Raw genomic sequence first — 10,166 nt, forward strand, 5'->3', positions numbered from 1 at the left:
TCTCTCGCAAATGCGAGACCTATTGCATTTGCACCCACACACACACACACAGAGCCACATGCACCGAGCCACACACACAGAGCCACACACACAGAGCCACACACACAGAGCAACACACAGAGCGAGCAACACGCACACACACACAGAGCGAGCAACACACACACACACAGAGTGAGCAACACACACACAGAGCGAGCAACACACACACAGAGTGCACGCACATCGGGGGCAGCTACTGCCTTGGACTTTGCCTCAGTTTTAACAGGGACAGCTAAGAAGAAGACAGTCTCAGCTAAGCAAACAAAAATTAAATTACAAACAGAACAGATGAAACAAGTTGAACAGATTTCGTAAAGACGAACGGACTAAGCAGCCAAGTTCACAAAACCCGCTTGAGATAATTAGTTTTTTGTTTTGGAAGTGCAAACAAGGCTCTATGTACCTTTTTCCAGGTCAGCTGATGAACTACTAAACCAGGCTAAATATACAAATTTTAGTCCTATGGTAGTTCACCTAAACGTGTGTTTGCAGTATCATACATGATCACCAAACTGCTGCTACGATGTTCAGACTTGTTACTGCACGAGCTCCTCTGAGGAGGTAGCCCTTTTGGTTTCTCTAGGTCCCGGACTGGCTGCCTTGGTATCGAACTGAGCCCAGGCAGGGATCAGCCACAAAAGAGCCATCCTCCTTGACCATGTGCTCCATCACCAGAGGGAAATGAAATATCAACACACACATGCAAGAACAGGAAGTAAAGCAGTTTACACTTAAAATAAAATCAAACAGAAAAAAAAATGACGTGGGTTTATGCCGGGCACGTTCCAGGGGAGTGTAAAACAGATTACTTTCATTCTTTACAACTTCCCCCAAGGGCATTATATATAAAACCACTCAACAGACTACAAATATAATTCGCATTCCTGCTCGTAAGAAGTTCCTCGCAGCCCAGGTATAAAGCACTAGCAAACGCCCCGGATAATTAAATGGCAAAAATTCGAAACAGTGCAGGAACGTTAAAGAATTCCTTGCACCTGTACAGGAATCGCAGCACGTTCCGGTACTCCCTTACACACGCAATCCAACTTTTATCTGCAATTAAAGGCTGTACGTTGCCTACAACACTCTGCCTGGAGGTTGATAGACAATTATCACGTTTCACCACAAAATAAACCCTTCAGCAAGCTCTTTTCCCCACAAATCCCCCGAAGGCCCGTTCACTCGGCCACCAGCTCTTACCTTCCTTCTTGGCCTTCGGTGTCATGTTGGGGGTGAAAGCCATGTTGGGGGTACGGGGTCTACCAGCTAATATCACAGGGACTCACTCAAAGAACTCTTGCAAAATCACTAATCCAATAGCAAACGATGCAACGCAACTAACATTCCTGACGTAATTTTTCGTTGAGGCCTGACACGCTCGCTGGTGAACATTTCAAAAGCGGATATCCGGAGACCTATCCAGCCGACCCTTGTCATTAATATGAATAAAAGACAACTAAAATATTGCCAAGTTGCTATGTTGGGTTTGACTTCCGACATTTTATTTAATTGCTACTAGACATGATTATTCACAGAAAAAGTCAAACTGCTTTTCTACGATATACGAGGAGGGGAATATAAAATTTTTGAGGAGTGCGGAATGTTCTGTGTTACGTGTCTAGCCTTAACATCTCATGTACTAGCTAGGGGTGGGCGGAAACTCCGTTCCGCTCGCGGATTTCGAGGATTTTCGGTAAATCCGCGAACTCCCGCGAATTTACTGAAAATCCGCGAGATCCGCGAGCGGCGGATTTGGGGGGCAAAAGTTCAAGCCTGTTGAACTTTTAACTATTTTAGGATGGCGCCGGAAAGCTGCCAGCGCCATCCTAAAATAGTTACTAAGTTAGCTTCAACAGGAAGCACTAATAGATAAAATAAAGCAGGTGCTCGAGCACCTGCTTTATTTTATCTATTAGTGCCCTGATGAAGCTAATTTAGTAACTATTTTAGGATGGCGCTGGCAGCTTGCCGGCGCCATCCTAAAATAGTTGCAAGATGATGTGTGACTGTTTACTGTTTTGTCGAGGCTGGGTAGGTGTGCGTTCTCCCCATATCTATCGTCGAAAATTAGCTTTGATGCTTGATGGAGGCCTTTGCATAATTGACTTTCACAAGCTCAATCCCTGTGCAGTTCCTGTGACCACGAGCTTCTCTGATCCGTGCCTGACCTTTTATACACACAAGAGGCATGTGAACTCGCATATAAGCCCCGTCCTAACACACACTAGTGGTGTGTGCACCGTCTTCACGCCCTTCACCCACTTGATGGGCAGGTCACTCGGGGGACCCCGGCGCTCTTTGGTGTGATGGCAAAGTTAATCAGCACCCCCAAAAATGTGTGTTTTGTCGAGGCTGGGTAGGTGTGCGCTCTCCCCATATCTATCGTCAAAAATTAGCTTTGATGCTTGATGGAGGCCTTTGCATAGTTGAATTTCACAAGCTCAATCCCTGTGCAGTTACTGTGACCACGAGCTTCTCTGATCCGTGCCTGTCCTTTTAAGCACACAAGATGCATGTGAACACGCATATAAGCCTCACCCGTTTGGCCCTGCCCCTCACACTAGCGATGTGCACCGTTTTCCCGGCCGGCCTTTAGCCACTAAATCCGCAAAATCCACGAATCCGCAAATTCGCGGATTTTGCGCATTGCGAATTTGCAAATTCGCAAAATTCGCGAATTGCGAATTCGCAAAATTCGCCCATGTCTAGTACTAGCCAAGCGATGGAATAAATATATCAAGTAAAACAACAAGCGTAAACACAAAGGAACTAAGACCCGTCCTTTTTAGACTGGGGGGCGTGTTTTTTGTTGAGTGACTGAAGACGTCACAGAGAGAAAGGACAGCAAAAAACACACTCTCAATCCGAAAAAAGATGGGGCTTAAATGGACAGATGCCCCTCTTCTCCAATGGCTGGCCTCCGTTTAGGAAGCCAGCCAATGGAGAAGAGGGGCGGGTTCAAGCCCCCACTCTGGAAAACATAAAATCTCGCCTGAGAGACTGCGCAAGCACAGCCTACGCAGGCCGAGACCTAAAAATGAAGAAAAGGGGGCAGGGTAGAAAGACCCTGACCCCCTAGACCTGCTCAGGGGGTTTTGCAGAAAACATTAAAAAAACAAAGTGTGATGGCCCGCACTTTGTTTTAATAAGCACTATGGTGGGCCAGGTCCCATGGGCAATGTGGAAAATATACGCCGTGCGGGCACCTGTAGGACCGGGGACTGCAACCTCCCTGGGGCTCTTTTATTATAAAAAGCGTGGAGAGGGCTCCTGCCCCCCACGCTGCCACCACCTCCCCGGGGCATTCCAAAATAATGGATGGGGGCCTCGCAGGCCCCTCAAGACCCGGGGACCACAACCTCACTAGGGTTAGCTTTAAAAACAATGTGATGGGGGCTCGAGACCCCCAACACTGCCCCAGGGACCACCATTTCTCCGGGGCTTCATTTATTCTAATATGATGGTCAGTTACAGCCCCCTGACCCTGGGGACCACCTCCCCGGGGCTATGTTCAATTTGGGTGTAGGGTCATGCGGCCCAGCTTCAAGAGCCCTGCTTGGCCCTGGGGAACGCCAACCCCCAGGGCTGGCTCCAGCAATGTCCTGCGGTGCCCACCCCCAGGACAATGCAGTTTGCATGAAGCGAAGCAGAATTGCTTTTGGGCAAACCCTTTGTCCAAAAGCAATGACGGCTCCCACAGGAGGCGGGGAGCTGACAGGGACCATGGGGGAACTGGGACTCCCCTGTGGTCCTGAATGTGAGGCCAGGCCCCAGGGATGGATCCCCGGGACCAAAAGTGGCCAAGGGAGGGCCAGGTCCCGGGTGCAATCTGGAAAACATATGCGGGGGCAGTGCTAGCCCGTAAAGTAAATAGAAAAAACAAGTTCAAAAAGAGGCAAAGCACTGGGGGATGGGGTCCCAGGGGGCGAAAAAGTACTCAGGAGGTGGGCCATGTGGCCCTCTCCTTTAAATATAGATTTGTTTTTTAAAAAGTGGCCATGCCCTGGGTGGCTACACAGTTCACTTCAAAAAAAGAAAAGAAAAGAGAAGCCTGAATCTCGCCGGAGCCCCCACCCCCTCCCTTCACCACTCTGCAAATGCACCTCCTGGTGCATTCTGGGTTGGGGGATTCAGTCCCCTTGAATCCTAAGGGTGCTTTGGGGCCAACTAGCCCACCAGGTACCTCGAGTAAACTCCACACAGTGGGATTGCTGAGAAGTGGTCCAAGGTCACACCCCTTTCTACAACACTCTGCAAACGTGCCTCTTGGCGCACTGCTAGTGGGACGATGAGGTCCCCTTGTGTCCTCAGGAACTCAGGACTAAAGTGGACATCATCCCCCAAGGAGCAGTGTGTCAGGTGGGCGCGTTTGCAGAGTGGTGTAAAAAGGGGCGTGGCCTTGGACCACCTCTCAGCAATCCCACTGTGTGGGACTTTGTGGTGTATGAAGGGAATCCCTGGGACTATTCATGTGAGGACCATTCTAGAGAAAGCAGAATAAGATGTAGCCTGCAGTTGTTCTCTTCATTTCCCACAGGTTTCTCAACCACATACCCACGGAGTTGTATTTCCTGCAACGTTGCTCTTCCCATCTCTGTTACATTTTAAACATACCTGTATTCTGTAATGCTTGACATGTTAAAACACCTGAGTTACATGCAACACTGAAGGCTGAACTCTTTAGGATGGAATTAAAGTGACCATTGGTAATGACATAGACAGTGATAAAGGACTGCCAGAAAGATGTGTCTCTCCCCAGATGAGGATGGACTCTACCTCCCCTCACCTTTCTTCTGCTTTTGTACTTTCTCTTGTTTTTTTATTCCATAGCACTCTGTAATGGCCAAATGCGGGTGTTTTGCAAAATCCAAAATTAAAACAATGATAAACATTAATCAGCCTAAAACCTTCTACAAAAGTGGTTTTATTGTTTCAACAAATACACGTAACTATTTTATTAACTCTTCTGAACCCCAAAATATTTGGACATCCGTGGCATTTAACGTTTCAGGTGTTTTGTTGCTGTTTTGTAGTGAGCATTTCTTTACAAATGGCATATTGCAAAGTTCCTTGTAGAACACAAAAGGTATGTGCATTGATGTATTTTGGTTTGCTATGGTTACGTCTATTTTTATTCTACTAGGCCATGATAAAATTACGCATTGCAAAACAAGGCAGCACACTGATAAATCACAATTATAGTAAATAAAACTGATGAAAGGTCACAATATCGTCATAAACGTTATAGGAAAAACTATGGGAAAGGAGTGAATTTCCTGAAAAAGTTTTTGAAACATTTATAACATGAACCAGTCTTGCCACCATGGCATGCTGCTTTAATCAACTGCACCAAGTGGTAGAAACCAGTCCCACTGGCCCGCTGACCCTATCACATCGGAAATGGAAACAATCTGCACAAAGGCTGTGCAATCACACGAGATAGCGAACCACTGTCTCCGGTAGAACACTCTGGAAAAAACACCAGACAGAACGACTACATTGTCGTGTTGGATTCATTTCCGTTTGGAGCAGATTGTGATAGTTAAAGACCACATGACACTGTGTGCTGCTCTCCATATCTCTTTGTTGACGGCCTTGTTCAACCTGAAACAAATGTTCGTAAATACATGTGTATGTAATGAAAACAATGCAGATCAACGGACCACCCAGTTGTTTGAACAATTAACCGGTGACATAATCGCCTTTTCAAAATGCCTAAACAGCAAGCATATCTAACACAGCAAACGTGGCATTCTACAATTTCCATGTTTGTGTTAACAATCTTTGGAATGCAACATGTGCTCCTGTCATGACACTTCCCTTATGAGCACATTTCACTTTAAAATATTTAGATTTTAATTTATTTAACATACAGTTTGACTATTCTGTATTAGTATTATGAATTGGCCTTGCATTTAAATTACATCTGTTTCCCAGTTTGCCTGTTCATTTTGAAAGGATATTTTTTTTCAGAGCTGCAGACTTTGGAACTGTGGAACCAGTTACAAGAACCGATGTCCGGCTTAGGCTCAACATCCTGTGATTCTGGGCAAATCACTTAGGGATTATTAATGAGATTGGCAGTCCAAGGACAGCCAAACTCCTGGTGCAGCAGCGACGGTTTTCCAGCCACCACTGCACCGGTGGTCCGACCGCCAGACTGCAACTTCGGTAGCGGACCGCCATGCCACTGCCGCAACTGCCAGGGATCAGAGATCCCTGTCAGTGACACGGCCGTCTGAGGGACATAATATGCTAGGTAGTGTCCTGCGGCACCGCCAAGCATATTCCGACTTACCTCACCACCAGCGGTCTCATAAGGTTCTTACTCCATGAAATTGCTTGCGGTGAGGAAAGCTCTTGGCCCTATGCAGAGGGGTGTATGGAGAGGGGCACATGTTGTGCCCATCCATGTGCATGCACCCCATTCCTGCACATGCAGGAACGCGCCCTGGCGGTCCTGTGGCAGTGCAGTTTAAGGCTGACATATGAGCCTTTAAACTGCACTGCCACGGGACTGCCACAGGCCCGACTGCCAGCCAAACCATGACAATACTCGTAATCTGGAGGGCGGGCGCTGGCCCTGTTTGGGGGTGTGGGAACAGGGTGGTGGCGTGGCAGCCCACTCACACACTGCCAAGCTCTTAATCAGGCCCTTATCCTACCCATGCCTGAAAATGTATGTGATCTTGTGGTGCTCACTTAAGTGCTCCAATACCTTGGAATCGAATTGGGGTTGTATAAAACTGCAAAAAATATCATGATGTGTAATTTATGTCTTATAGTTTTTGTTAACATTAGGCCTACGTGCAAATGTTATTATAGCAGTGTAATGGCTCATAGATTCTGATTATTGGAATATCCACAGCTTTTAGAATGTCCTGTTTTCTTTTTGCTTACACCAACCTCATACCTTTCTCTCAAGGGAGAATATGGGCCTGATTTAGAACTCGGCGGACAGGTCACTCTGGCACAATGGTGAAGGATATCCTGTCCGCCGAAATATAAATCCCATTATATCCTAAGGGATTTATATTTCGGTGGACGGCATATCCGTCACAGCTATGACGGAGTAACCTGTCTGCCAAGATCTAAATATGGCCCTTAGTCTAAGTAGACATTTCTTGCAAGAACTGTGAAACAGTTTTTGTACATTGGACACATGCACTGTGCAGGCATCATTCACCATGAAAATTACAGAATCTGGATATATATACCTTGGAGGGATAGTATCAGAATATCGTTTTTACAATATTGTCTGCCATAAGTATTGTTCATCTAATATGATTTCCAAAAATATCGCTCTACGACAGTTAATAAATAAAATCTGCAACCAGTGGCATGATATTTTTGGAAATTATTATATTATATAGAAGCTACTATATTGGTACTAACTCAAAATCCTCTTCAACTGAAGTACGCATGGCTTTCACATAGGTGTCCGTCCTCTAATAGCAAAAAATAGAAAACAATTGTTCTTTGTTACTCATGTTATTTGCATGGATGGCCCATGATGAGAGGAGAAGGTGCCGTACGACTCCGAAAAGGACACAAGCATGCCACAACAGAATGACGAGGACGGATCAGAGCACACCATGGCGTTTAGGGAAAGATTCCGTCAGACCTTACCAGATGTCAGCCTCCTGGAAGGCATAACAAGAGGTGGGTGCCCAAGGGCTCGAGTGGTACAGGAGCGGGGGCAGGCCCACAGTAAGAGCGGCGGAGGCGCAAAGAGACGACACAGGGTAGGGGGAGCCGCAGGCAGACGTAAGCCTCCCTGGCGGCGTGGCGGAAACAACAGGGTATTGGTTTGGATATGGAAACACACCGACAGGGCGGTGTGTAGAAGGAGGGCCACTCACACTGGGGTGCCACACCGCAGGGTGAGTAGGTCTGACAAAAAGGAGGTAGCAAACGGAGACGGCACTCGCAGCCCAGCCCCCGCCAGATGGCAGTTCACAAAAGAGACTGCAAGGTAGCGAGTTTGGACCTAACTCCGGGGGAAAGGCTACCCCTCACACGCAAAGTGGCGTGGAGAACAACAAGGAGCAATCTACGAATTGTCAGGGTGATTTACAAGCCTAGGAGATGTGTTAGACGGACCGGGAGGGTCGGCCGAGGATAAGGGGAGAGGTCTCCGGGGAGAGCCGTCTCCAGCGATCGTACAGACAAGTAACTTCCCCCCCACAGACGGACACCACACCAGGTTAAGGTTTAACGATACTTTATAAGCAATTCTTTAGGTACGGTGAGATGATAAAAGGAGGTCTGGACTCAGGGGTCCCCTCGATTCTGGTCTCTGGATTGGGAAAAGGGTAGCGGGACAGTCTTGTTACCGATAGATGGAATAGCTCTCAATCCTCGAGCTCGGCGTTCTAGGTGGACGGGCCGCGGCGGAGCCAGCAGGTCCCGAGATGGATGAAGGAAGCGACGGTCCGCGGCGGAGCCAGCAGGTCCCGATGAAGATGGTGGTTACAAACGGTCCGCGGCCACGCCAGCAGGTCCCGACGACGATGAAGGTTTACGAAGGTTGCGGCAGCGCCAGCAGGCAGGACGATAGTTCGCAAGGCAGAGCTACGGCAGCGCCAATAGCCCGTCAAGGATGAGTTCTTCTCTGCGTCTCTCGACTCCAGGATACAACTGCCTTCCTACTCTGGAGCTCCCCCAGTTATAGGGCTGGTGCCCTTTGATGTCCGGACCCTCGCACTTGGAGGTCGGGGGGTCCGGGATGAAGGAGTCCAGACACCCAGCAGGGGTTGGAGCCAGCGCCCGGGGAGATTGTGGGCGATCGGTACCTGGCGGGGGAGAGCCATCGACACCTCTTTCTCCCATTGACTTGCCAAGTGGTCCGCTCACCTCCTGGGTGGATGGTGGTGCCGGGATGTCTGAGGCCTGGCCAGGCCCAGGGTTGGGGTCGATCGGGAGCCAAGCGGCCTCGTGGTGGAGGGTCCAAGATGGCGCCCAGGCTGGGGGCGCGGGCCGGTAGTGGATCGGGTCCACGAGGTCGATATGTTCAGAGGCAAGGGTCCCGGAGGGGACGGAAAACGTGAAGTGGTGGTGTGTGATACTTGAGGGGCCGGGCTCGGGCCTGGTCGGGCAGAGGGGGAGCGGCCCTTCACGTGGCCTGTCCAACATGCGTCCCCCCCAGCTGAAGGCGGGGTGAGTCACCCATCCTCTTGGGGACTCTCCTCGTCGAGGCGGAAAAAGCGGGACAGGCCATCCGCGTTGGCGTGATCTGGCCCAGGCCGGTGTTCAACAGTGAAGTCCATCCCTTGTAGGGAGATGGACCAACGTAGTAGTTTTGGGTTCTCCCCCCGCATCTGCATCAGCCACTGCAGGGGTCGATGGTCGGTCTGCACCCGGAAGTGTGTGCCAAAGAGGTAGGGCCGGAGCTTTTTGAGGGCCCATACCACAGCGAAGGCCTCCCTCTCGATGGTGCTCCAGCGTTGTTCTCGAGGTAGGAGTGGCCTGCTGATGAAGGCCACTGGCTGATCAAGGCCTTCGGTGTTCAATTGAGACAGGACCGCCCCAACGCCGTGGTCGGAGGCATCCGTCTGGACGACGAATTCCCGGCTGTAGTCGGGGGCCTGGAGCACAGGGGCGGAGCACATGGCGGCCTTCAGTTGTTCGAAGGCTGTTTGACAGTCTGGGGTCCAGTTGACCTTCTTGGGTTGATTTTTGGACGTGAGTTCTGTGAGGGGCCCCACTATGGTACCATAGTCTTTCACGAACCGTCTGTAATAGCCCGTGAGTCCCAGAAAGGCACGTACCTCGGTCTGGGTGATGGGGGGCTGCCAGGACTGGATGGCGGCAATCTTGAGCTGCAGAGGGGCCACCAGGCCGCTTCCCACCTGGTGTCCGAGGTAGGTTACGGACCCCTGACCAATTTGGCATTTGCTGGCCTTGATCGTGAGGCCAGCTCGCTGAAGGGCCTGTAGCACCGCTCGGAGGTGGTGGAGGTGGTCGGACCAATGGTGGCTGTACACAGCGATGTCGTCTAGGTAGGCGGCGCTGAATCCTTCGAGCCCGGCCAAGACCTGATTGACGAGCCGCTGAAATGTTGCTGGAGCATTCTTCATGCCGAAGGGCATAACCTTGAAATGATAATGGCCATCAGGAGTGGAAAA

General features: G+C 49.7%; 1 non-coding gene across 1 annotated transcript; it reads right to left on the reverse strand.

The window, feature by feature from the left end:
* Positions 1-519: 519 nt before the first annotated feature.
* LOC147698491 (small Cajal body-specific RNA 16) lies at positions 520-699 on the reverse strand. The gene has a single exon (XR_015299661.1).
* Between the last annotated feature and the right edge of the window lie 9,467 nt (positions 700-10,166).

Source organism: Lissotriton vulgaris, chromosome 8 (genome assembly GCF_964263255.1).
Source record: "Lissotriton vulgaris chromosome 8, aLisVul1.2, whole genome shotgun sequence".
Classification (NCBI taxonomy): domain Eukaryota; kingdom Metazoa; phylum Chordata; class Amphibia; order Caudata; family Salamandridae; genus Lissotriton; species Lissotriton vulgaris.